The sequence below is a fragment of the Capricornis sumatraensis genome, chromosome 2 (assembly GCF_032405125.1).
Source record: "Capricornis sumatraensis isolate serow.1 chromosome 2, serow.2, whole genome shotgun sequence".
NCBI classification, from domain to species: Eukaryota; Metazoa; Chordata; class Mammalia; order Artiodactyla; family Bovidae; genus Capricornis; species Capricornis sumatraensis.
Genome location: NC_091070.1, coordinates 50,996,074 through 51,023,786, shown reverse-complemented (window position 1 = coordinate 51,023,786; position 27,713 = coordinate 50,996,074). Strand labels below are relative to the sequence as shown.

At 44.5% G+C, this 27,713-nt stretch overlaps 1 protein-coding gene and 1 pseudogene across 1 annotated transcript in view; both read right to left on the bottom strand.

The window, feature by feature from the left end:
* The window catches only part of LIPC (lipase C, hepatic type), a 161,139-nt gene that overhangs the window by 44,403 nt on the left and 89,023 nt on the right, over positions 1 to 27,713 (bottom strand). The window lies entirely within an intron of this gene.
* Positions 19,343 to 19,461, bottom strand: LOC138074715 (5S ribosomal RNA; annotated as a pseudogene).

The following is a 27,713-nucleotide window of genomic DNA, read 5'->3' as shown; positions in this document are numbered from 1 at the left end:
CCAGCACTTTCACAGCATCATCTTTCAGGACTGGAAACAGCTCAACTGGAATTCCATCACGTCCACTAGCTTTGTTCGTAGTGATGCTTTCTAAGGCCCACTTGACTTCACATTCCAGGATGTCTGGCTCTAGATGAGTGATCACACCATTGTGATTATCCAGGTCGTGAAGATCTTTTTTGTACAGTTCTTCTGTGTATTCTTGCCACCTCTTCTTAATATCTTCTGCTTCTGTTAGGTCCATTTCTGTCCTTTATGGAGCCCATCTTAGCATGAAATGTTCCCTTGGTATCTCTAATTTTCTTGAAGAGATCTCTAGTCTTTCCCATTCTGTTCTTTTCCTCTATTTCTTTGCATTGACCGCTGAGGAAGGCTTTCTTATCTCTCGTTGCTCTTCTTTGGATCTCTGCATTCAGATGCTTATATTTTTCCTTTTCTCTTTTGCTTTTGGCTTCTCTTCTTTTCACAGCTATTTGTAAGGCCTCCCCAGACAGCCATTTTGCTTTTTTGCATTTCTTTTCCATGGGGATGGTCTTGATCCCTGTCTCCTGTACAATGTCACGAATCAGAAGCAAATAACATTTTTAATATAGCTGTGCAGATATAACCGCTTTTTAAAATTTCACATTATGTAATAAACATCTTTCCATATCCTTACAGTATTCATACTCGTCATTTTTAAAGGCTGAGTAACATTCCATGGAGGAAATGCTTTGTAATTTATGTATCCATTTCCCAATCTGAGATGAGCACTGTGTTTTCAGTTTTCACCTTTGTAACAGAGCAGCAATGAACTTCACACAGAGAGCTTTTCTTTTCAAATAGTTATTCCCATGAGGATGAATTACCTGGTGTAGGATTACTTGGTTAAATGGTGGGATCATTTTGCTGACATGGGAGCTGAAGTAATCTTCCAAGTCCCCCAGAGGTGTAATTGTAATTATTACCCACCCAGAGAATCCATAAAACCCAAAAGTTCTCATTAAGGTATGATGCAGTGCTGGAGGAATTGGTAAGGCTGGTGAAAGGGCTATTTATGTGGCTATCATTTACTTTTTGCTGATAACTTGGAATTCTATATTTTATCCCATCCCCATAACACCTATGTGAGTAGATGCTATCTCCAATGAAACTGGGTCTCAGAGAAGATAAGTATCTTGACCAAGGTCACACAGGAAGTAGTTGAGGGGAGCCTCATTCTGAGAGCGGCTCCTGCACTTACTTGGCTGTGACGGGTCTTGGTTGTATCCTGTGGGATCTTTGGTTGTGGTACACAGGCTCTCTAGTTGCAGCACCTGGGCTGTCTAGTTGTGGCACATAGGCTTAGTTGCTCTGTGGCATGTGGGATCTTAGTTCCCTGACCAGGGATTGAACCTATGCACTGCAAGGTGGACTCTCAACCATTGGTCCACCAGGGAAGTCCCTGGAGAGTGGCTCTCTTGCACACTAGGAAGTTAAATTACTCACTGGGACAGACCCATAAATCTCCTTTGTGAGGCCTTTCAGCACCCCATGGGAGGCTTGCCAGCCACGAGGTCCCTGAAATCAGTCTTCACAATTGCATTCCTATGGTCTAGAGTGTGGCTGTGTTGAATTGTGTTTATGGTGACTCAGAAGAGAGCTCAGAGTCTGATATGAAGCTATTTCACATGAGATAAGCAACTGAACATGACCTCGCCATCTGTTGTATAGACAATGTGACTTTAGACACAGAACCACCTCACTTATATTTAACTACTGGTGGACTATGTGTGTTGGCAGATCTCCATAGGTCCTGGTTTCTCATTAACTCATCCTGCTTGACCTTGAGCAAGTCATTTAATTTTCTAGACCTTGATTTCCTCATCTGGAAAATGAGGACATAGGACCAGCCAGCTCTGATGTCTCCATGGTGGTACCGTGAGACGTCCTTGGCATTTTGAGTTCAGCTGGACCAGGGTTCTAGACCTGGCTTTCCCCCAAAACCAGTTGGGCCTCAGTTTCCACCTCTGGAAAACCAGAAGGTTGGGCGAAGCTTTCAGGGTCCCTCTGGTTCTGAGATGTGTGACTCCTAAGAGTGCCCTATCTCTGATGTTCAGCAAATAAAAGATACCAGAGTTTTTGAGACCAGGGCTAATCAGGCAAAAAGAAAAGGGAAAGTCAGAACAGGGGTGACCTGGGGTCACCTGAATCTGTTCTCATAGGAATGCTGGCCTCTCCTGCCCTGGAATCTGAGCCTGACACTTTGCAAAGATAAACACTGGCAGCATGAGGAAAGCATTAACCATTTACTTGGTCAAACAGCCCCAGGGTTACTCTGTAAGGCAAAAATAAACCATGGGTGGGGGAATGTGAACTGAAGCGCATGGGATAGAAAATCCTAAAGACTGCATCAAAAAACTAATAAATGAATTCAGTAGAGTTTCAAGATACAAAATCATCATACAAAAATCAGTTGCATTTGTATACACTAACAATGAACTATCTGAAAACAAAAGCAAACCAATCTTGTTCAATACAATCCCTATCAAAATAACCAAGGCATTTTTCACAGAAATAAAAAAGGTTCTAGAGCTTATGTTGTTATTGTTCAGTCACTAAGTTGTGTCCAGCTCTTTGTGACCCCGTGGACTGCAGCGTGCCAGGCTCCTGTCTTCCTCTATCTCCTGGAGTTTGCTCAGATTCATGTCCATTGAGTCAGTGATGCTGTCTAACCATGTCATCCTCTGTTGCCCCCTTCTCCTTTTGCCTTCAGTATCTCCCAGCATCAGGGTCTTTTCCAGTGAGTCAGCTCTTAGCATCTAAAATTCATATAGAACCACAAAAGAACCTGAATAGCCAAAGCAATCTTGAGAAGGAATGAAGCTTGAGGTGTCATGCATCCTGATTTCAAACTATATTATAAAACAATAGTAATCAAAACAGTATGGTGTTGGCATAAAAGTAGATACACAGACCAATGAACAGAATTAAAAACCCAGAGACACGTATATGCCTTTACTGACCTCGGGTTCAGGGGCCCTTGACTTCAGCTATTGAACAAGTCAGGGCATTAGGCTCCTTCCCATGAGATCTTCAGTGGTCTGAAAGAGTAAGGGTGGGTGCCACAGAGAGCTTCCCAAGTGGGCAGCTTCCTCTCTGGTAGGACTGGGCTCAGCAAATGGCAAACTGCTTGGTGTCATGGGGAGCCCAAGTTTGAGGAATTCTATGGAAAAAAGCCTACCTAGAGCATGAAAGCCAGGTAGAGAAGGAGGTTCTGGTACCCAGAGGACTCAGCTGGCTCAGCTCTGGAAGGGGTGGGTGGAGGGGGTGCAAGAGGAAAGTAGTTGCGTCTCAGTCAGGAAGCTTCTTCCAGGGACTCTCTGAGGCCTTTCAGAGAACGACACATTCCCAGCAGCCAGGCCATCTGGGCTGGTGCTCTTGGAGTGCTGGGAGCAAGGATATTTTAGATGTGTCAAAAGTGACGAATGTTGGAAAGTGCCATCGGCATCTCTGGGAACTCGCATTTCACACTGGCAGCTGAGATGTGCCAGGCTTTTTGGAAGCAATTGAACTCTGGAGGAAATTGGGAAGTTTTTAAAGCAGGCAGCTTCTGCTTGCCATCTCGGATGTGGGTGGCGAATGAGGTGGGCTCTTCAAGTGGACACAGAACCACGAAATCAGTGCGGATGGGGCTGGCATGTGTGAGTGCCTGAGGTCTTGGCAGAAAGCAGTGGCATTTACAGAGGCCAGCAGGAAGGAGCAGAAGCATAAAGAAACAGAAGGGCACAAGCAGGGGCCCGGGGCTGGAGTTGGTAGGGCTCGCTGCCCACAGCACTGGGGCTGCAAGACTGGCCTATGAAGTGCCGTCCACCAGGACTGAGCAGGGGCAGCAGCTAGAGCCTGTTGGAGGCTGGAAGTGAGCTTGGGGCCTTTGCCCAGCTCAAGGCTGAAACAAGGCTCCAGTGTGTCTGGATTTGAAAACTTCCCAGGGAATGTGTCACTAGAATTCCATATCTACCCTGGAGATAATGCATTTTCAGAGGAGGGTATCTTGCTATTCTGTTTTCAGTATGACCTTTGTTTTGTATGTAGTGTTACTGCTTCTCTGCATCTGCAGGAAGATGGCTCACGCCAGGCTTTTTGGGGAGCTGAGGAGTGGAGGAAGCTGAGGTGGTGACCACTCAGGACCATTACCTGCCAGAAGAAGGAGGGTGGGATCACCCCCATAAGGGGCTGCCATCAGGCCTGTAGGGCTGGGCTTAGGCAGGTCCTGAGGAGGGAGGAGAGTAGGGAGGAGATGTCTTGGATGTGCACCACTGGGGTCCTGGGAGTGGTGATGCAGGAAGGGCTCGGCCTGTCTACCTTCTGCAGAGGGACAACTGGGGGGTGTGGGGAAAGCAACAGGGACGGATGGGGAAGCTTGTTTCAGCTCTACCTACCCCCAGGTGTTCTCCAGAGAAGACCCAACAACTCTCTTTTCTGATTATTGTCTTCTGTTTTCCCCCACGAGTCCCACAGCCAGGAGAGAAGGGAGGTAGAGTTCACGGTCATCTTTGTCATCATCACCACCATTATCATCACCATCAATGCTTAGACTTCTTATATAACCTGCTCAAGTGGTCGAGGACTGAACTTGACTTTCCACCTCCTACCTCCAACCAGCTCTTGCTGCTCAGGAGCCCCTAGCAACCCTGCCAGCTCCTACCTCCATGACTTCACTCTCACTGTTCCCTCTGCTGGGAGTTCTCTCTCCCCTTCTTACACTTCAACCCTCACCTTGGAAGGAATGAGAATGTGTCACAGTCAGCCAACAGTGGGAGAGAGGGAGGGGTAAAGGCAGCAGCTCTACACTGTGTCCCTTCTAATACCAGTAGTGCCATTCTGGATAAGAGCTGCTCAGCTACTAACACGTCATCCTCACCTCTGTCTACTCCCTAGGAATGAGCTGGGAAAAAAGACGCTAGTAGATAAGAAGAAAGTTCCAGGCATTCTTTGGAATCATAAATAGTCCTTTGTTCTGTCTTCAACTCAAAGTCCTCCAGATCCCAAATCATCCCTTTCTCTCTGCTCTCCTCTTTTGCTATTCCTCATTTATTTCAAGCCTCACAATTCAGTTTTTAAAAACTGCCTTTGTGAAGCCTGTTCTCATATGGAAATTTGTTGAGATGTTAACAGGGGCTGTGGGGGAAAGAGTTCTGTAGCCAAATGAGTTTGGGAGATGTGGTATTGAGCAACATGAATCAGGCTTCCTGCTGGCTGGAGATGTTAAGACGCTACTTCCTGTACATTTAACCTCCAGAAGGGACAAATGGTGTGCTGTGATTCTCCAACTCGATTACTGTCGACCTTTGAGCAGTGTGGGGGATTGGGGTGCCAACACCCTGCGCAGTGGAAACTCTGTCCTGCTATCTCTACCTCAAAAACAAAGGGGGAGATAAACGACTCACCCAGGGGCAGGAAGCTGAAGCAGTTTAGATAGAATCAGGACTCAAATCCTAGACCTTTTGAGTCCATATTGTGATCTCTAATTGAATACAAACTTTCCCCCATATTTAGTTAATTTAAAGATCTGTAAAATAAGTACAGGTACTATATTAATGGGAAAAAATTCATATGTAAGTGGACGTGCACAGTTCAAGCCCACTTAATGCAGATGGGTGTTGTTTAAGCATCAGCTATGCTTTGGAGTAGGGGTAAGTCGCCCCTGTCCCCTGCCCCCATACCTCTTTGTGGCCGAACATTTCTGGGACTGATATCTCATGGGACACACTGGAGGAAATTCCATTTGAGAAGTGTTTTCCGTTGTGCCTGTATCCTGTAGAGCGGCACGCACACTCATCTGTGTCTGGAAGCTGCTCTGGCTTCCCTCGTGGCTCAGCAGTAAAGAATCTGCCTGCAATGCAGGAGACTCAGGTTTGATCCCTGGGTCAGGAAGATCCCTGGGAGAAGGAAATGGCAACCCACTGCAGTATTCTTGCCTGGAGAATCCCACGGAGAGAGGAATCTGGTGGGCTATAGTCCATGGGGTTGCAAAAGAGTTGGACAAGAGTGAGTGACAACAAGCTGCTCTAGTGAAGTCAAGGGAAATACCTGCCTTGTGATGGTTGTCAACCTGAGGCGCTATGAGGGACATGGCCAAGTCCTGGTATTCCTGGTAACTGATGAGCCAACCTGAAGTCAACTCCCTTACAGATGGTAACCTCCTCTTCTTGTGGCTGTTGAGTTGCTAAGTCCTGTCTGTCTCTTTTGTGACCGTAGCCCGCCAGGCTCCTCTATGCATGGGATTTTCCAGGCAAGAGTACTGGAGTGGGTTGCTATTTCCTTCTCCAGGGGATCTTCCTGACCCAGGAATCGAACCCATGTTCTCCTGCTTGGCAGGAGGATTGCTTACTGCTGAGTCACCAGGGAAGCCCAGCCTCCTTCTCTCCTGAGTAGCAAACATTGCTGCCTTGTCTTGTCTGTTGCGGGCTGTACACAGTGTAGGTATTGTTCCAGGACCTGCAGGCCTGCGGGGCACAGCCCCACAGAAAGGTATACTGGTCTTCTCAGACATTGGTTATGGGTTGTGATGCTAGAACGTGAGACCCACACCACATCTGTTGTAGTCATTGCTATGATATTCTCATCACTTAGAGATAACCTCTGTCCTTAATCTTTTGGTGTATTTCCTTGCAGCTTTTTCCATGCAGATATGTCATATAGGATTTTACTTATGTGTTTTCTTAAAGTCCAGAGGGTCTGTGAATTAAAATTGTGGAATAAATAGAAAGGAGGACCCTTTAGAAAACCCAGTATTTTACCTGGCTGAGAAATGACTTAAAAAAAAAAAAAAAGACCAGATGTAATGGTTTTTAAATTGTGTTCCTAGGATCCTAAGCCCGAGGGCCCTGTGGAGGTACTTTGGGGGCTGCTGTGGGCGGGTGGGAAGGGGATGCAGAATTTGAGAGGGTAGGTTCCTGATGTCCACCTCAAACAACGCTGCTTTCAGGTTTTTTTTTTCTGGAAGTCATTTTAAGGAGGGCTTCCATGGCTAACATATGTTCATAAACCACAATCACTCACCTAACAGATTAAAATAAAACAAAAACTGTGGTGCAGAAAGGTTAAAACACATATAAATCACTCAGGCATCTGGATAATGGATCCAGCATCCAAGTTTCCTGACACACCATTTAATGCTCTTTCTACATAATCTTGTGTTTATTTCCTATGGACTGAAGCACTTTTCAAAGAGAAGAATAAAAGACAGCAAGAGCACATAGTGACAAGGATATTGGGGTAAATCTACCAAGAAGCAGCTGGGGGAAAGGTACAGAACGATCCCATCTGCTCCTCATTTCATCTGTTTCATAGCAGTTCTTCTAATTCAAGCTCTTAAAACGTAAAGAAACGGATGATAAGAGCCAGGGCTGCTTCTCCCAAGAATAACTCATAAGGGGACACAGCACAATACCCCTGTCTCCAGCGGAATGAACTATTTGATCAGAAATGCTGTGTTCTGTAAATATGCAGTCTATTGATGAAGATCTCTGTAGACAGGGGCAGAGCCTAACTACGCCTCCTGAGAGAGTTCGGGAGGAGCTAAACAAGACAGAATCATGGCAGATGTGTCTGTCTGTCTTGATGACCGGGGTGGGGGTACCTACAAAGGAAAGGGATTAATTGAGTTGTCGTGCCTCAGCCAAATGGACCACTCTGTGTTCAGTGCAGTGACAGGGTGGAAGGAGGGGACAACAGAGGGGCCTAGAAGCTCCTCTCCTTTTTTTTCAGTTTATTAAAAAAATTTTTTTTATTTTGTATTGGAGACTAACTAACATTGTTATGATTTTTTCAAGTGAACAGCAAAGGGACACAGACATATGTATACGTGCAACCACTCTCCTCCAAACTCCCCTCCCATCCAGGCTGCCACATAACACTGAGTGGAGTTAGTTCCATGCAGAAGCACCCCTCCTAATCCTTAGCTTTACCTGCTGGGTAGAAGTGTGGTCCCTTTAATTATAATGATGCTGATACTCACTGTGTACTTCTTGTACCCCACACAGTTTACTGACCTCTCACGAAACCCTCTGAGGTAGGAGAGTCCTCTCCAAACCCGGGCAGTCTGGCTCCAGAGTGGACATTCTTTATGGAGGTGATAAAGCTTATCTATTTATCTGAAGTATAATTCATGCACAGTAGGGTGCACAAATTTTAAATGTAGACCAGAGTTTCTACCTCTGTTTACAATCTTGTAGCCACCACCTAGAGCAAGACAGAACATTTCCATTTCCAGATGGTCCTCCGAAATCTGCCTCCAGGTAATACCACGGCAGCCGTAGTCACTCTTCTGACTTCTGTCACCAGAGTTTAGTGTTGCCTGTTCTTGTACTTCATGTAAGTGGGTTCATACAGCATGTGCTTTTTTTATGCCTAACTTCACTCACTTAATAATATGTGTTGTTCATCCATGGTGTTGCCTGAACAGAGCCTGCATCATAGCTATAATATTGTGTCATACTGCCTCTGGTCAGGTTAACTAATTCTGTGTTGCCTCCTGGAAATGTCCCCTTCGAAAGTAGTTTGGGCCACTCAGAGTTAGCTGAGCCTCAAGGGGTGGGGAATGAGAACACATGAGCTTAACTTCAGGGTGTGGCCAAGAAGAGAACCTTTTAGCTAACTCCCAGCTGCTGAACAATTCTCAGTACCTCACTGCTGGGTTCCAGGTCCCAGACTCATTGGATAAGCGCAAGTTCCTCTTTTGCTTTCTGTCTCTCCTTTTACAGAACAAACTTTGTCCCTGACACCCCCTCAGTCAGGTGCACAGCACCCTTAGGCATCATTTAAGATGGTGCTTTTTGACTGAGGGGTACTATTTTTGGTCTCCTTTCCCCTCTCCCCTAGTGGGGACACTAGATGATATGGTAGCATTTCGAGATATTGTTGCTTGTCAAGAGTAGGAGTGGAGGTGCTACTGGTATCTAGTGAGTGGGGGCCAGCGGTGCTGCTAAATATCCTACAGCGCACAGGATAGTGCCCTCCACCCTCACATCTGGAAAGAATTCTCCAGCCCCGAATGTCAGCGGAGCTGCAGTGGAGAAACCCTGGTCTAGGAGCCACATGAAATCTGGAGCTTGCTTTCTAATACAGGGAGCGAGGAAGCAGGGCATGATGGGAAGAGTTCTTGACCTAGAGTTAGAAGACCCTAAAAGTTTAGAGTCTTACTCTGTCGCCAAGTAGCCGTCAGACCTCATTCACACCATAGAGCCTCACTTCCCTCATCTTTTGCTGGGAACTGTTCTGCCAGCCTGTCTTGCTTACAGACTGTTTTGCAGGATCAGGTGAGAATGTCAATGAAACCACTTTGAAATGCTTACATGTTACTATTTTCTTGGACTGTGACAGCAAATCCAGCCTATGGGTGTTTTTGTATCTAATGTCAGTGCAAGAATATGTTCAGCAGGGTTTCTGTCTTCCTGTGTTCCATTTCCAGGGTCATAGCCTCATTCTCACATCTGTGTGGGAAAGGAGCTCACTCACAAAGGGTGTTTCCTGGAACTGTGGGCAGGGCTTCAAACATCCCTGCTATTCTCTAAGGCTGCAGTTCTCAAACTGGAACTTACAGGCTGCAAATTCTCTTAAAATCTTGTGAGACTTCCAAAGGGGTTTGCTTCAGAAAAGAAAGGTATTTTTAGGGTTGAATCTTGGATTTGACTTTGTCATGTGAGAAGCTGAGGGCTATAGGCCCTTCTGGGTGAGGATGTGGAATGTTATGACAATACTGGTTTGATGGAATATTGTTCAGCTGAGTGTGCTGTGTCATGTAATGTAGAGAGGGGTACAACTCTCAGAGAGCGAGAGGCAAGAGGCCTGGGGCTTGTGCCAAAGAAATGTTAGGTCTTTGTTAAAACATCAGGGAACTTTGCTTTATTAAAACATCAGGGAACTTTCCTTTTTTAAGAGGATAAGGTGAGGTAGTGAACAATTCTACTTAAATATGGTGCTGAAGAGAGACTTTAGTGTGGTAATGGATAGTGTGGGGCATGGTATTTTGTAACTGTTAATAACATCAGCAGTCTTGTTAAGAATCTTAATACAAGAGTTGAGATTGGTTGAATGGTTTTAAGAGAGCCAGCCCAAATTCTAGTATTCATAAGTGTATACCAAAGGACTTTTGCTGTCAGCCAAGATGGAATAAGAATTCAGGTCTCAAATCTAAAGCTATAACATATGTATAAATATACAAAACAATGTGTAAGTACAAAGCTCAAATACATGGCTACGGTGACTGTTCTGGAACATTTTTGCTTGTTTTCAAAAGCTGAGAACTTGACCTGCAGGTTTTCAGGGCAATTTGTACTTCTATGTGGAGGTGAGACTGTTCGTGAATTATCATCTTTGGTTGTTTTCAGTGATATGGATTAGTATGTGTGACAAGGATATCGTGTTTCTGAAGGAATATAAATTAAAAACTGGTTGACATTCACAAACATTAATATTTTATGCCTATAACATATTTCAGACTCTTAAATATAAAATGGCTAAAAACACAGCAATATTGTCACATACGGGTTATATGCTAACTCTGAAACATACTTGAGAAAAACAGCTGAATTATCTTGGTTATTAACATGTGTGAAGTGAAAGCCACTCGGTTGTGTCTGACTCTTTGCAACCCCATGGATGGTAGCCTGCCAGACTCCTCTGTCCATGAAATTCTCCAGGCAAGAATGCTGGAGTGGATTGCCATTCCCTTCTTCAGGGGAGCTTCCCAGCCCAGGGATCAAACCTGGGTCTCCCTGGATTCTTTACTGTCTGAGCCACCATGGAAACCCAGCATTAATGTATGGTGTGCATTTTAAAAAAAAAGAGAGAATTCAGATTGATTTTCTCACCTTATAACAACTGGGCAAAGTATAATTAAGCAGTTTTCAAATACTTGGCTGTAAGCATATGACAGAGAGGGGAGATGAATGCAGAGAGCTCGACCACTTTGTAAGATAAAGAGAGTTTTCGTCTCACAGGCCCCTCCCACTGGAGAGGGAGGGAATTCCGAGGCGATTTGAGTTTATGGAGCAGAGTGCTAGGAGGGGAGAGCTCTCGAGAGCTGCAGAGGGCCTCCCTTTAGTCTTCAGCTGACAGGGATTAGCACAGGCATGTGAGGGATCTATGTGAGGCTGGGAAAGAATGAGCAGAAGGGATCAAGGGGAACAGTCCCCTGGCACACGCAGAGGCTGGGAGGAGTTGTGTTCCACCAGCAGAGGTGAAAAAAACATGTGAACATAGGGCGTTGACTAAATTATTCATTTCCCAGTTATCACTTCCTGGGATTCCCCTGGTGGCTCAGTGGTTAAGAATCCACCTTTCAATGCAGGGGACATGGGTTCGATCCCTGGGTGGGGAATTAGAATCCCAAGCTCACAGCTAAGCCTGTGCCACAGTGAAAGATCCCACATGAGGCAATAAAGATCCTGCATGCTGCGACTAAGACCTGACTCAACACGACCAGATAAATAAACAGATAATTAAAAAAAAGTAAAAGGCTATCACTTCCAGAGTAAAGTAAGTATGCCCTAAAGGTTCCCCTGGTCCTATCGCTTCCAGAGTAAGGTAAATATGCCCTAAAGCTTCCTCTGGTCCTATCCAATAAAGTTTTAAAGCACTCCTCAAAAAGATTGCTATAAAGTAGCTTAACTGCATCCCAGAACAAAGCTAGAGAATATTGAATACCAGAATATCTAGCACTAACAAGGTAAAATTCATACTGTCTTCTCTAAGCTAGAAGTACCGGGCATGCAAAGAAGTAGGAAAACACAACCTATAATGAGAAAAACCCAACATTAAAACAGTTGTTGTTACTATGTTTTATGTATTCAAGAAGGTGGAAGACATGTAAGCATGGTAAGAAGTGTGGAAGATTTTAAAACATACAGATTGAACTTCTAGAGATTGAAGATAATGTCTGAGATGAACAATGTATTGAGATGAACAATACACTGGATGGGATTAACAACAGAATAGACATTGCAGGAGGGAAGGTCAGTGGACTTGAAGGCCTAGCTGTAGAAGCTATCCAAAGTGAAACAGAGAAAACAAGACTGAAAATAAGTGAACAGCATAGTCACTTGAGATGGTCTCACGCTCATGTAACTGGAGATTCCAAGGAAGAAAAAGGGGACAGAAAAAAATGCTTGAAGAAATAATGGCAGAAAAATGCCCAAATTTGATGAAAACTTTAAGCACATAGATGTTAAGAAACAAAACCAAACAGAAAAAAACCAAACCCACAAAATTGTGCTGAGGCATAGCATAATCAGATTGCTTAAAATCAGGGATTAAGAGAAAAATCTTAAAAGCAGCCAGAGGCCTAACTCAGTGTCAGCAGGAAAGAAAAAGCACTGCCTGCAAATCTATAGACACAGTAAAAACATAATTGGTAACCAGGGCTGGGGACAGGGGGAGGGAGGGGTGAACAGGTGGTGCAAAGAGGATTTCTAGGGCAGTGAAACTGCTCTGTACGATACAACAATGGTGGATACATGTCATTAACCTTCTGGCAAAACTCAGAGGACGTAACACACCGAGAATGAAACTTAATGTAAACTATGGCTCTGGGTGATGGTATGTCATGTGGGTTCACCAAATGAAATGAGTGTGCTGTTCAGGTGCAGGCTGTTGACCGTGGGGGAAGTTGGGTGTGGGAAAAGGAGATATGTTGGAACTCTGTCCTTTCTGCTCAATTTTGTTGTAACCTAAAAGTGCTCTAAAAAATAAAGTATAAAATAAAGTATATCACTTAAAAAAAAAAAGGCACTGATCAGTGATTATCAGATGAAGATTACATTTTCATGCCCATAGTTGTGAGAGTACATGACGAGAAAGAGTACTGGAAATTTCACAGTGATGCTTAGGCAGTCCTACAAAAAGAGGTCCAAGTTCCAGAACACATTAAATACATTATTTTCCCTAGAAAACATGTTTCCTCTGCTATATATCCTGAGCTCATGACACTCCCACGCTATGGACTTCAGGCACCCCTGATTCCTACACCTCTTTAACTTCGTTTCTAGCCAGTTGATATTTGTCTCCAAGATGTCTCTCAGTTTAGTTTTATTCCTTCAGTTCTAATCCAGGGTCTCAAAATATCTCATAAATTCACTCTTTGACACTGGGGACATCATATTACCTCTCTGGGTCTGAGTTTGCCCCAGTACAAAATATGAGTTTTGGCTAATGATCTCTTAAAGTTCTTTTCACATTTAAAGTCTGGATTTCAGTGATGTTTTAGGTTATGTATGTACAGACCTCTTCTATTTCACACTAATGAAGCTTGATTCTGATGTGCTTATGCCTAGAGAGGAACAGGTTATAAATTATAAATGTGCCCTGCACAGAATATTTGCTAAATAAATAGTTTTAAGCAAAACAAAAATAGAAATAAACAAAACCCCAACCAAATCCTGATAGTTATGTTCTGCAGAATAGGACTCGGTCTGTGGTAGGCTGACTAATGACCCTTCCCCAGAGTTGTCCACATCCTGATCTCCAGAACCTGAGTATGTTAACTTATATGGCAAAAGGGGCTTTGCTGATGTGATTAAGTTCAGGATCTTGAGATAAGGAAGTGACCCTGGATTATCTAGATGGGCCCAAGGTAGCCACACAGTTTCTTAGGCTGCTGGCTTTGAACATATTGGAAGAGGCCGTGAACCAAGGAGTTCAGGCAGCCTCTAGAAACTGAAAAAGACAGGGGAATGGATTCTCTCTTCAGAGCAGTTAGAAGCGACACAACCCCACTGACACCATCATTTCAGGACTTTCGACTTGTCTAGCTGTCAATAACCTCTGCGAAATAGTCTAGGGCATCCCTCGTGGCTCAGATGGTAAAGAATCTGCCTCTCAATGCAGGAGACACAGATTCAATCTCTGGGTTGGGAAGATCCCCTGAAAAAGGAAATGGCAACCTGCGCCAGTATTCTTGCCTGGGAAATCCCATGGACAGAGTCTGGCAGGCTGTAGTCCGTGGGGTCACAAAAGAATCAGACACGATTTAGTGGCAACAACAGCAAAATATCTTAAGCCATTAAATTTGTAGCAATTTGTTGCAAACACAAAAGGAAAGTAACACACAGTCCTTTCTTCCCCATTAACTACTCATCTTTACAAGGAGAGAGACATTTAACCTTTCTGGGTCTCTATTTTACTTTCAGCCAAATTGTGTTAAAACTGTCTCTCCTATGTGAGGTTAAGGGCAAAATGAAACAGCCCTTAAGACTAGTTGAAATAATACAAATACTACTTGTAATACCAACATTACTGCAACTAGGATACTTGTAATATTGCATAAATGCTTTACAGACATTATTTCATTCAAACCTCCAAACAGCCTTATGAAACAGAGATCATTATCCTTTTAAAGATGGAAAACTGAGGCTCAGAAAGGTCAAGAAAGTAGCTCCGGGCCACAGCACTAGAAAGCAGAAGCGCAGGCCTTCTGTCTCAGGTCTGTCTGACAGCAAACGGGTGCTCTTGCGCATTTGGTTATCCTGGCAATTAAAAACGTTATGTAAATAGGGACCATTACAATGATGATTATTACTATACCACTCTGTTATTATTCTGTCCACATGCCTCGTTCCTGTAACAACAGCTGATTGCTCCACTCATCATACCCCAGCCTGTCGCCAACTTGTCACAGATGTGATTGAAATGCTACTAATTTAGCGTTACGACTTTCCAGCTGGGTGAAGCTGGCAGAGGCAGAGGAGATGTTTGTTTATCTGAGAGCAAATGGCTCTGAGGTTTGGAAATGGAAACACCCTTCTTTACACACCCTAGAGAAAGGCGGTTGCATATGGTGAGGCCAGTGCTTGGCCATTTGTGAGTGGAGACAGGACACAGATCCTGGCTGCCTCCAGCATCCTCAGACTTCTTGGTTGCACAGGCGTGAACTCAAGCGGTTTCTTTGAGGGGGCTGTGGGATTTGAGCCCTCATCCCCTTTTGTAATGAGACGAGCCACATGCTAATTGCAGTCTGTTTTCCAGTCCTCCTGCCCTTTCTTTCATGTACCTATTTCCTCTTCCTTTTTCCTCCTCTTGCCTTCGACTTCCTCCCATTGTTCTCAGGTCTGTTTGTTTTTTAAGGGGTTGGCTTGGCTAACGGGAATTAGGGCCAAAGGGGCCAGCTTTGCTTGAGCTGTGCTTCCCAGAGTAAAGAAGAACGGTTTGCTTTGAAGGCTGTTGAGAGTATTTGGATCAACCACATTCGTTCTAATATTTTCCCTTGATTCTGATCATCAAAGAGCTCTGAAAGGTTTGAGCTGGTGCAGAGTTTGTTCTAGTTTGTCCTTGGGAATAAGTGTCTGAAACAGGGTTGATCTAAACTTGTTTTCTGAGGGAAGCCTCCTTAATGGGGCAGGTGGGAAATTCACATCAAGGGAGTGTCTTTCAAAATGGCTCCTTGTCAGAAACGGATGTGGAGTTGCAGAGAAACCTGAATCTGCCAAGCTTCCAGTAGCTGTACTCCTTGACTCCTGGTGGTGCTGGGAATCTGGGGCTCTGGGCTGTGAACACTGGACTTCTTCAGGGGCAGGAGGCCCGAGAAACGTGGAGTGTCCTTTGGGATGAAATGCTCATCAGTTTGGACAAGATGAGTTTTTTGTTTCTATGTGCTTCTCTGTGTCACCTTTGCTAAGTACCTTTCTCTGGTGACCTTTTTTTGGGTTAGTGCATTTTGTTTTGCCTAGTTTAACGGAGGTGGAAGGACTTTGGCCCTGAGGTCTGGAGAATGTTTGCTGAGTGAGCCCCATTGTGGTGGTGGTGGTTGTTTAGTGACTCAGTTATGTCTGACTCTTTGCAACCCCACTGACTGCAGCACACCAGGCTTCCCTGTCCTTCACCATCTCCCAGAGTTTGCTGAAACTCGGGTCTATTGAGTCAGTGCTGCCATCCAAACATCACATCCTCTGTCGTCCCCTTCTCCTGCCTTCAGTCTTTTCCAGCATCAGGGTCTTTTCCGATGAGTCAGCTCTTTGCATCAGGTGGCTGAAGTATTGGAGCTTCAGATTTAGCATCAGTCCTTCCAATGAATATTCAGGGTTGATTTCCTTTTTGACTGGTTGGATCTCCTTGCAGTCCAAGGGACTCTCAAGAGCCTTCTTCAGGCCCACAGTTTGAAAGCATCAATTCTTTGGCTCTCAGCCATCTTTATGGTTCAAATATCACTTTTGTACATGACTACTGGAAAAACCACAGCTTTGACTATCCAGACCCATTGTGGTAGTTCCTCTTTTTATGGCCATCTCACTTCATGCTGACTGCAAGCATCTTGAGGAGAGAGCCTATGATTTCGCATTTCATCCCCACTTCCCACCTTGTACCGCATGCAGCAGGTGCTCAGCCCGTGTTTGGTCCCTGACCCCAAGTTGTATGCATCTGCTAAGGTCCAGCTTCACAGCCAGACCACTTTAAGATGGAATGGGATGGGCACAAGTCTCCACCTGCCTTCTGAAAAGACCACTGGATCTAGAGAAGTCACTCGATGGCCTTTGACCCCTGTGGTGTGCCCAAGCAGCCTGGCTGTCTCAGCCTTCTTGCATCATCCATCCACCTTCCTGGGATCTTCCTGGCTCAAAGACCTCTGTCCTTATTTTTCACATCTCTCCCTGCCTCTGACTTGAATGGGCTCTTCTCACTAAAAATACAAAATAAAAGAAACCAAAAAAACGATGTTTTTTTTTTTAAATTAAAAAAGGAATAAATGTTCATTGTAGAAAACTTAAAAAATAGACACACTAAAAGTACAAAGAAAAATATCTAAAAGGATTTGTAATCCTACAATAAAAGACACTCATTGGATTATGGTTTCTGTCTAGTTTTTAAAAATGAGATATGCGCTGTATGTGCGTATATATGGAAAATTGTGTGTACATAAATATATCCATATTTCTTATATAGAGTCCTGATTTTACAACGTGATGTTTTGTCTTGGACATTTCTCATGACATCAATAATTGGCTTTAACGTCCACAAAGAATTTCAAAGTGTAGTTGTGTCAGGATTATTTTTCCAGTCTTCTACTGCGGTTGTTTAAGGTGTGCCCATTCCTCTCCCCCCAAATATAAACAACATGTGATTCAGTCCTCCCTATTTATGGACCTCTTTCTATAACCCAGATTCATACTTTTTGAATAAATTCCTGGAAGTAAAACTATAGGCTAAATGACTTGAACTTTTAAGAGACTTCTAATACATATTGTCAGTTGTCTGTTAGCTCCAATCTAGCTCTAACTCATGCAAACCAACGAGAGGGCAGCCTGTGGGCACAGTGAGTCCCACCTGATTAAAGTCTGCCCTACCTGTAGTTCTCCCCTCTCCCACCCTGGAGCCTAACCTTTGGATGGGGTACTCCTGGTTCATGTCCCTGAAGCACCTGCCATTATCACTGGAGAGCCCCATGGCAGATGCAGTGGGATAAGTTATTGCCTGCATTTCCTTGAGTTAAAGCTGCACATTTAATGAGGACTGAGTCACTCTCCTTTCCTCACTCTCCCTTTCCAGGGACTAAGAAGGAATCATAGGAGAGAACTGAAGGATAACTTTGAGTTGGATCAGTTTAGTTCAGTTCAGTTGCTCAGCTGTGTCCTACTCTTTGCGACCCCATGAATCACAGCACGCCAGGCCTCCCTGCCCATCACCAACTCCTGGAGTTTACTCAAACTCATGTCCATCGAGTCAGTGATGCCATCCAGCCATCTCATCCTCTGTCGTCCCCTTCCCCTCCTGCCCTCAATCCCTCCCAGCAGCAGAGTCTTTTCCAATGAGTCAACTCTTCACATCAGGTGGCCAAAGTACTGGAGTTTCAGCTTCAGCACCAATCCTTCCAAAGAACACCCAGGACTGATCTCCTTTAGGATGGACTGGTTGGATCTCCTTGCAGTCCAAGGGACTCTCAAGAGTCTTCTCCTAGAAAATCTCAGCAGGAAACATGGTAGACTTACATATGAATGTGGATGGTCATTTAATTCTTCTTTTGTATCTTTTTCTGTAGTGCAGAGGAAGAAACCCAGGATAGGGAGTCAGGAGTCTTGGATTCCAGTTTTGATTCTTGCAGGCATTAGTTGAGTGACTCTGGGGAGTCTCTTGACTGAGCCCTAGTGGCCTCATCTCTAAAAGACGCATAGTAATGACGCCTTCCGGGCATGGTTATCGAGATGCTGCAGTGAGACGCTGTGTGCCAGCACTTTGTGTGCCCACTAGGTGACGGCCAGAGGAGGCGCTGTCATCCTCATTGACTCCTCGGCAACGTCATCGGCAGTGTGCATTTCAGGACAGCTGCCTGCGAACCCTTGGACCAGCCTGGTGCAGGTCATCAGGAACTAGGCTAAAGGGCATATGTGAGGAAACCCATTTGTCCTTCAGGTGCTCTTGGCGTAGTCATTTCTGAAGACACTGAGGTTTCCAGTGAGGGAGATATAGTCCCAGGCCTGGCCACAAGACAAGTGGCCTTGTGGCCTTTGCCACATCTGAGCCACCTCCTCAGAACCTCAACTCCCTCATCCATGAAGTGAGCAAGAGTGACAAAGTGTACAGGAGCCTCAATTTGGTAGGATGTGTCTAGATGTCCTGCTGAGGCTGGATCAAGTACGAAGACAGTGGACCAGGGAGAAAGCTATTATTTCTTGAGTGCCAACAATGTACCAGGCATTTTATTAGTATCATCTCCCTTCATTCATGATCCATTCCCTCATACACACATACACACATACATCCTTCTTCTCCCTCCCTCTCTCCTTCCCTCCTTCCTTTCTTAATTATGTGCTAGGTTAGATACCAGGAATAAACCAGTAAATAAGATGGACGCAGTGCTCACGGCCTTACAATAGTTGTTGTTTAGTTGTAAAACTGTGCTTGACTCTTTTGCGACCCCACAAGTTGTAGCTGGCCATGCTCCTCTGTCCGTGGGATTTCTCAGACAAGAATATTGGAGTGTGTTTCCATTTCCTTCTCCAGGGAATCTTCCCAACCCAGAGACTGAACCCATATCTCCTATACTGGCAGGTGGATCTCTTACTTCTGAGCCACCAGGGAATCCCATTTCAATAGTGCTTTATATTAAATAATAGCTTTGTAAAGACTTTAGCACATTGCCTGGCATATGGAGGGTTCAGTCTTCTATTATTTGTATAGTGGTGATTTAGTGGCTAAGTCATGTCCCACTCTTGCGATCCCATAGACTACTGTAGCCTTCCAGGCTCCTCTGTCCATGGAATTCTCCAGGCAAGAATACTGGAGTGGGTTGCCATTTCCTTCTCCAGAGGATCTTTCTGACCCAGGAATCGAATCTGGGTCTCCTGCATTGCAGGCAGATTCTTTACCTCTTTAGCTATGAGGGAAGCCCCAAAGCCTGCAGCACCTGGTATTCCCAGGCAGTCTCCCATCCAAGTACTAACCATGCCCGACCCTGCTTAGCTTCCGAGATCAGCCAAGATCAGGCGTGTTCAGGGTGGTATACTTGTAGATTAAATAAGCTAGTAGGAGTTTTTGTACAAGTTGGGACAGTGAGATCCAGGAGAATGTGTGGGGCATTTATCATTCTCCGTGAGAATGCAGCTTGGAAAGAGATGATTTTTCTTAAGAAAGCGGTTTTCTCCCTTATGGAAAAGGCTGCCTGGGCCGCAGGTAAGGTGGGGGTGGGTGACATCCGTGGTTCAGAGAGAGGCTCTGGCTCTGCTCCCCGCGTGTCTCTCACAGCTTGGGTTGGTACTCACACCCTATGGGCACTTGTTTGTGCTGCTTTGCTGGTGGGTTACTTGGCTGGGATGAAAACTAGAGATGCCAGCAAGGCCTCTGGTTAGGAAGCTGCAGAAGGTTTTGAGCCAATGAAAGAGTGCCTGTCCTCTGTATGACAGGTCTGTGCTGTCTGATGAGTGGGGCTGGGTTGGAAGAAAGAGATGATGAAGCGCCCATTCGATAAGGGCTACTGAGAGCCAGGCAGTTGGGAAGATAATTCCATTCGGTCCCCGAGAGCCTTGCACAGGCAGCATTAGCACCTAACTCGAGCAGGTGGAGGAGTGGAAGCTCAGAGACTTGTGTGATGTCCCAGTGACCAGTCTGTGGGAGAAGAGGCCTGTTTGATTCCAACAGAAGCCTGAGGAGCTAGCTTTCAAGGTGTGGTGCCCCTGGGTCTGAGGGGATGCTATTCCTTGGAGTATAGCACAGTCAGTATGTTTGGGGATGATGACCGAATTGGTGAATTAGCTGGAAATTAGTTCCTTATTCTTCCCTACACTCTTCTGGGGGATTGCACTATTAGTTGCAATCACAACCACAGAGGCCGGGTCCCTTTATATAAGACATGCCAGTGAGAAGAGTACGTGGGGTGGATGGCCCCGTGCAAGCTGTGCATCGGTGAAAACAGTGAACATATAGCTCTGGGCTAAAGCTTGGGGAGGAAAAGCCAGTGCACAAACTGAAAAGAGGGTGGAACAGCCAGAATCCTTTAAGGCAGCAGTCCCAGCCTTTTTGGCACCAGGGACCGGTTTCATGGGAGACAGTTTCTTAATGGATGGAGTGGTGGGGAGGATAGTTCGGATGATAATGTGAGCTCTAGGGAGTGGCAGATGAACCTTTGCTTGCTTGCCCACTGCTCATCTACTGTGCAGCCTGATTCCCAACAGGCTGAGGACTGGTACAGGTCCACGGCCTAGGGGTTGGGGTCCCCTGTTTTATGGTGAGATATGATTGACACAGCAGGACACAGTCCTTCCTTCCCTCCCTCCCTCGTCCTCTTCCCATAAAGATACATGACATGCCTACACTGTGCTTGGCACCAGTGGGGCAGCAGAGGTGAGCTGTCCTGTCGTGGTCATAGTCCTGTCCTCTGGGGCTGATGGTCAGTGGAGAAGGCAGAGAAGGCAGCAGCCCAGCAGCGTGAGAAGTGCTCAGTGGAGGGCGCACAGCGAGGTCTGCATCCAGGTTCAGCACAGGCAGAGAATGGGGTGGGGAAGGGGTGGGTATAGGTGGAAGAGAGGAAAAGGTGGAAACACATATAGAGGCCTGAAAGTAAGAGAAAAATTTGGAGACCATGATGAAGAAAATGACCTTCTCTGGCCTCTTCCAGCCTCGATGGGTTAGAGGTATTGGACTGAAGAGGAGTGTTTTGGGGATACGTGGCTGTGGTAACTGTGGTGCTGTGATGGGCTAGAGAAGGGGGAGGAGAAGGAGTTTGGAGAAATAACAGCTAAGAGGTTCTTAACCATTTTGTTCTGTGAATCCCTTTGGCAGCCTGAAGAAGCCTAGGAACTGATTTCAAATGTAGGACATAAAATACCGTGATACATATAGAGTTCCTTTATCCAAGTGGTCCTGGCAATGCACCGTCCAGATGCTCTTCGAGGAAGGACATGCTGCCCTGGATGCTGGCGGTGTGGTCAGCAAGTGGCCTTCAGCTACTGGTCCTTCAGGGTCTGCTTTAGTTGCAGAGAAGAGCCTCACCCAAGGTCATCCACATAGCCAGTGATGGCAGAGGTGAGAGTAAAACGCGGGCCATCTTGGTTAATGGGGGTGATTCTGACAGCCCACTTGACACCCAGAGCTGACTGCTGTTGACCAAAGCTTCTGGGGCCTCTGACTGCTCCCCTGCCTGCTTCTGCTTCATTCTCCTCTCTTAGTAAGCATGGATCCCAAAGGGCCTCCCTAATAAACCTCTGAACACTGAATTCTGTCTCTTTATTTGCTTCCTGGGGAATACAAATTGCATCATGCATTACATAAGATCCAGCAGCCAATCTAATAACAACTGTAATTTTGAAGTTGTTGTGAGCATAAATTATATTGGGAAATATTTGCAACAACCATAATGTGCTCTGTTTTGCTTGGTTGCCTATGTTGATAATCAAAAGAAATGTTAAGTTCTTGTTAAAGGTTAGTGAAGAGATCATTTTTCCCACTCAGTTTCATGAACTTTCCTGAATTCTATCCACAGGTCCCTGGAGAGTTTATGAACTCTAAAGAATTCCTTGTTTAGGGCTTCTCTGGTGGTTCAGTAGTTAACCTGCCTGCTACTGCAGGAGTCATGGGTCCAGTCCCTGGCTGGGGAAGATCCCACGTGCTTAGAGCAACTAAGCCCAAGTGCCACAACTACTGAGCCTGTGCTCTAGAGCTCTCAAGCCATAACCACTGAGCCTGTGTGCCCTGGAGCCTGGGCTCTGCAATAAGAGAAGCCACCACAATGAGAAGCCCAAGCACTGTAGATAGAGCGTTACCCCCACTCACTGGACAAATCCTGCACGCAGCACCGAAGACAGTGTCTTTTTTTCCCTTGTGGCCAAACCAACAAACAAACCAAATTCCTTATTTGGTTGGAAAAGAAAGAAATGGTAACTATACCGACTGGTCCAAAGGTGCCCACATCCATTTGACTGGTAGGATTTAGCAAATCGAAGCACAGGACTCCCGATTAGATATGAACTTGAGATAAGCAGTGAACAGTTTTTAGTATAAGTATGCACCATGCAATATTTGGGACATATTTAGACTAAAAATTGTTCATTATCTGAATTTAAATTTACTGGATGTCTCATATTTTATCTGGCAACCCCACGTTAACATCTATTTTGGCTCCTCGTGAGGAGGAGTAGGTCATGTGACCTACTTAAGGATGTGAAAGGGCCCTGAGTTGGGCTTTCGTCTTTGCTCTGAAAGTCACTTGTCCTGGTCCCAGCTTCAGTTTCCTTGTCTGCCAATGGAACTTAGTACCTGCATCATAGAGTGTGTGTGAAGACGATGCAGGATCGTGTGTATGAAACTCACTTCAGAAACTGTAGTGCCTCAGGGGGACGGTGGTTATTATTGCCGTCTGGAAAAGGATTCTAAACTCTTGAAAAAGGAACAGCTCTTAAAAGGGAATCCTGGAGGATCAGTCTAAGTGTCTGAAAGTAAGCAAACCAATAGAGCAGGCCAATTTGCTATGGGAAATTAACTAGTGTATTTATCAGTATTCTGGTGAATTTGGGGTTTATTTGCTTCTAAATTCTTGTAAGTCTCCTGAACTAAGCCATCCACTGGTTTGAAGGAATTTATGGCATTTCTGCAAAGTGTAGGGCTGTGAAGGACACCAAGAGAAGTGGATAGGAGAATAAAGCACTCAAGCTAAAGAGGCAGAGAAGTGAGATTTGCCTTATCTGAACTGATTTTTCATTTTTTCCCTTTATGGTTATTTGCTATTGAATTTCTTTGTGGGTGATGATGCCAATGGGCATTGCCTTTACCAGAAGAATTAGACTATTAGACTCCACATATTTATCAGGGTGAAGTATAATAAATATTTGTAGAAGTTCCAAATTAGTAGTAGTCTCCCACCCCTTATCCATGAGGGATGCATTCCAAGACCCCAGGGAATGCCTGAAACTGGATAGTTCCAAATCCTATATGTACTGTTTTTTCCTATTCTAATGGGCAGATAGCGTATATAGTATGGATGTGCTCGACAAAGGGACTATTCATACTGTGGATGGGATGGGGTGGGAGAGTGTAAGCTTTCAACATGCTACTCAAAACAATGTGCACTTTAGAACATATGAACTGTTTCTGGAATTTCCTTTTAATATTTACAGATGCTGATTGACCGAAGTTAACTGAAACTGAGGAAAGTGAAACCACAGATAAGTGAGGACCACTGTGTAATGCTTGCTATGTGTTGGGCTGGTTTGTGGCCTTATGATGTTGTCATGGGCTTCTGAGCAGGCCAGAGCTTTGTATCCAGTGATAAAACTCTCCCAGAACATACAACCTCTTTCCCACTGCAGGACCTTTGCACTACGGGTTCCCTTTGCTTAGAATATTCTGCTGGCTCTCTGCAGGGCTGGTTTCTCTTGGACTTCAGCTCCTCAGGGAGGCCTTTCCTGCCTGTCTATCCAGATGAAGTTGTACTGGTATTCCCTATGGCAGCATCTGGCTTATTGTTTTATAACATTTTCAAGACCTGGAAAAATTTTGTTCTGATTACTTGTTTTTGTTTGCTTTTAATATTTTCGGTTGGACTACAGTTGATTTTCCATGTTGTGCCAATCTCTGCTGTACAGCAAAGTGACTCAGGTATATACGTATATATATTCTTTTTTTATATCCTTTTCCATTGTGGTTTCTTACAGGATATTGAATACAGTTCCCCGTGTTGTACAGTAGGACTTTGTTATTTATCCATCCTATATATAATAGTTTGCATCTACAAGCCCCAAACTCCCAGTCCATCCCTTTCCTGCCTCCCTCCCCCTTTTGGCAACGTCACATCTGTTCTCTAGGTCCACAGGTCAGTCTCTGTTTTATAGACAGGTTCATTTGCGCCATATTTCAGATTCCAAATGTAAGTGCTATTCATATGATATCGGTCTTTCTGGCTTACTTCACTTGGTCGGATAATCTCTGGTTATATCCATGTTGCTGGAAATGGCATTATTTTGTTCTTTTTAATGTCTGAGTAGTATTCTATTGTGTATGTACCGCATCTCTTTATCCATTCCTCTGTTGATGGACATGTAGGTTGCTTCCATGTCTTGGCTTTAGAAACAGTGCTACAAGGAACAGGGGGTGCATGAATCCTTGCAGATCATGGTTTGCTACAGATACATGCCCAGGAGTGGAATTGCCGGATCATACAGTAGCTCTATTTGTAGTTTTCTAAGGAGCTTTCATACTTTTCTCCATACCAGCTATACCAATTTACATTCCCACCAATTGTGCAGGAGGGTTCCTTTTTCTTCACACCCTCTCCAGCATTTATTATTTGTAGACTTTTTGATGATGACCATTTTGACTGGTGTGAAATGATATCTCATTGTAGTTTTGATTTGCATTTCTCTAATAATTAGCAATATTAAGCCTCTTTTCATGTGCCTATTGGCCATCTGTATGTCTTCTTTGGAGAAGTATCTATTTAGGTCTTATGCCCATTTTAAAAAATTGAGCTATGTGGGGGTTTTTTGTTTTTAATGTTAAGCTGCATGAGCTGTTTGTAAATTTTGGAGAGTAATCCCTTGTTGGTCACATTGTTTGCAAATATTTTCTCCTGTCCTGTGGGTTGTCTTTTCATTTTGTTTGTGACTTCCTTTGCTGTGTAAAAGCTTTTGAGTTTATTGTAGTATTTCATTAGGGCTTCCCTGATAGCTCAGTTGGTAAAGAATCCGCCTGCAATGCAGGAGACCCCGGTTTGATTCCTGGGTCGGGAAGATCCGCTGGAGAAGGGATAGGCTACCCACTCCAGTATTCTTGGGCTTCCCTTGTGGCTCAGCTGGTAAAGAATCTGCCTGCAATGTGGAGACTTGGGTTCCCTGAATATAACGTGCCATGGATAGTATGATAGTTTTATATACCACTAAAAAGGGATAAAGGAAAGCTACAAATTAAACTGTGACATGAATGCCTTAATCATAGTCCTGCCTGGGCCATGCATGAATTGTTCACAGTAGCCTCTTATTGCTTTGAGAGTTCTTTCATCTATTTTGAGGATTTGGCAATTTCTCCTACTGTCAGTTGCTTTGCTTAGAGTATGGACAATCCCCATGTATCAGTACAGCATGACTTCATATATTGCAATTATCTTTCCATAAAACATCTGTTTGTTACCTTGTAAGAAATTAGGAGATGGCAGTCATTTCTCCCATAATAAATATAAAATTTATGCCTTACCACCATCTTGATGCATTTTTACCTGAAAAATCAAAGCTTAGTCATTTTGAAAACATTTTAACCAGCAATTAAGCTTGACCCAGGCAGTCACAACAGTGCACTTAACTCAATTGAAGTGATGATAATATGGGTACATCTGACCAATCTCACAACCATGGCCTAGCTCATGGCATTTATAAGATAGATTCCAATTTCACAAGTATTTTAAACATGCAAGAAAGGTGTGCCTTCTTATTGATGAAGTATCTCTTTCCTCTTCCATGGAACTGAGTTCTTGTCGGTTGTGTCTACCATCCATTGCCCAGCACCTAGCACAATGTTGGCATACAGAAGGAATCCAATAAATATGTGTCAAATGAATGGAGGAAGTAATAGGATTCTGTACTTGAACTTTTTTGTTAACTGTGAAACTAATTGAAGTCTTACGGAAATAAAATAGTATATAAATAGCATTGCTATTTTAAAAAGCTCTTTAATTCTGAATTCATTTAATTACTGATGTCAGTTATGAGAAGTGAAATTTTAACTCATGGATGTAAGGGTAGACTCCCATTGATAGAATTCAATTCAATTCAATTATCATATTATGATGTACTTTTGCTTAACACTGTTCAGTTTTCAAACACAGACATGCTAACACTGGGAATAGTGACAGAAGTAATTCTTGATCACTGAGAAGTATAAGTTGGAGAGGAGAGGGGATAGAGCTGCATTCCTGTAAATGGTGTAGCAGAGCACTCAGAATGCATGGAGGGGCCTGGCTTGTTGAGGACTGACAAGCCACAGTTTGGCTGTTATGCTTTAGAAAGTTGTGAAAAAAGAACAAGGGCTGTGCCAGGGATGGTGGGAAGTGAATCTTGAAGGCTAATGCAGATTTACCTGACACTTGTAGGCTAGCATGCAATCCTTACAGAAACCCTTGGATTAGCTGATATTGTTTCATTTGTAAATGGGGAAACTGAAACTTCAGGAGCGGAACCTGCCCATAACTAGTGGGCAGCTTCTCTAGGATTCTAATCTAAGTCTTCTTGATTCTGCAGTCACTGCTTTCCCAACTACTCTGTGCCAACTCAGAAAGCCTGGCATTTGTGGAATGTCTAATAAGAGTTAATGAACCTTCAGAAATATTTGGGCCAGCATTGGAATTAGAATAGAGAACGTGGCCCATCCTATGGAGACAAGTCAGGGCATTGAATTTGGTGGATTCTATTTCATCTGAAGCATTGGAAGTGGACTGGTGTATCTCACAGATGACACTGGGGAGAACTTGTGGGTTTGGATATAGTAACAAAGAAAACAGTGGCTGACTTTATTTTTTGGGGCTCCAAAATCACTGCAGATGGTAATTGCAGCCATGAAGTTAAAAGACACTTACTCCTTGGAAGGAAAGTTATGACCAACCTAGAAAGCATATTAAGAAGCAGAGACATTACTTTGTCAACAGAGGTCCATCTAGTCAAGGTTATGGGTTTTCCAGTAGTCATGTATGGATGTGAGATTTGGAACATAAAGAAGGCTGAGCACCGAAGAATTGATGCTTTTGATCTGTGGTGTTGGAGAAGACTCTTGAGAGTCCCTTGGCAGTCCTGGGTGTTCATTGGAAGGACTGATGTTGAAGCTGAAACTCCAATACTTTGGTCACCTGGATGTGAAGAGCTGACTCATTGGAAAAGACCCTGATGCTGGGAAAGATTGAGGGCAGAAGGAGAAGATAGAGAATGAGACAAAGAATGAGATGGTTGGATGGCATCACTGACTCAGTGGACATGAGTTTGGGTAAACTCCAGGAGCTGGTGATGGACAAGGGAGGCCTGGCATGCTGCAGTTCATGGGGTCGCAAAGAGTCAGACATGACTAAGCAACTAAAATGAACTGAACTGAACAAAGAAAAGATTCCAGTAACGTGTCCCTCACCTTCCCCCACACATCTGCTTTATTGTACTTCAGGTGGCTTGTTTTGTCCTCTAGTGCTTGTTGCATTAGGCTAGAGGAGTTACTGTACCAGGTGCGCTCTGGACTGGAGACAAACGCCCCGGACTGTTGTGAATGAAGGAGCACTGGCTACAACTTGCACCAAGAGAAAGGAA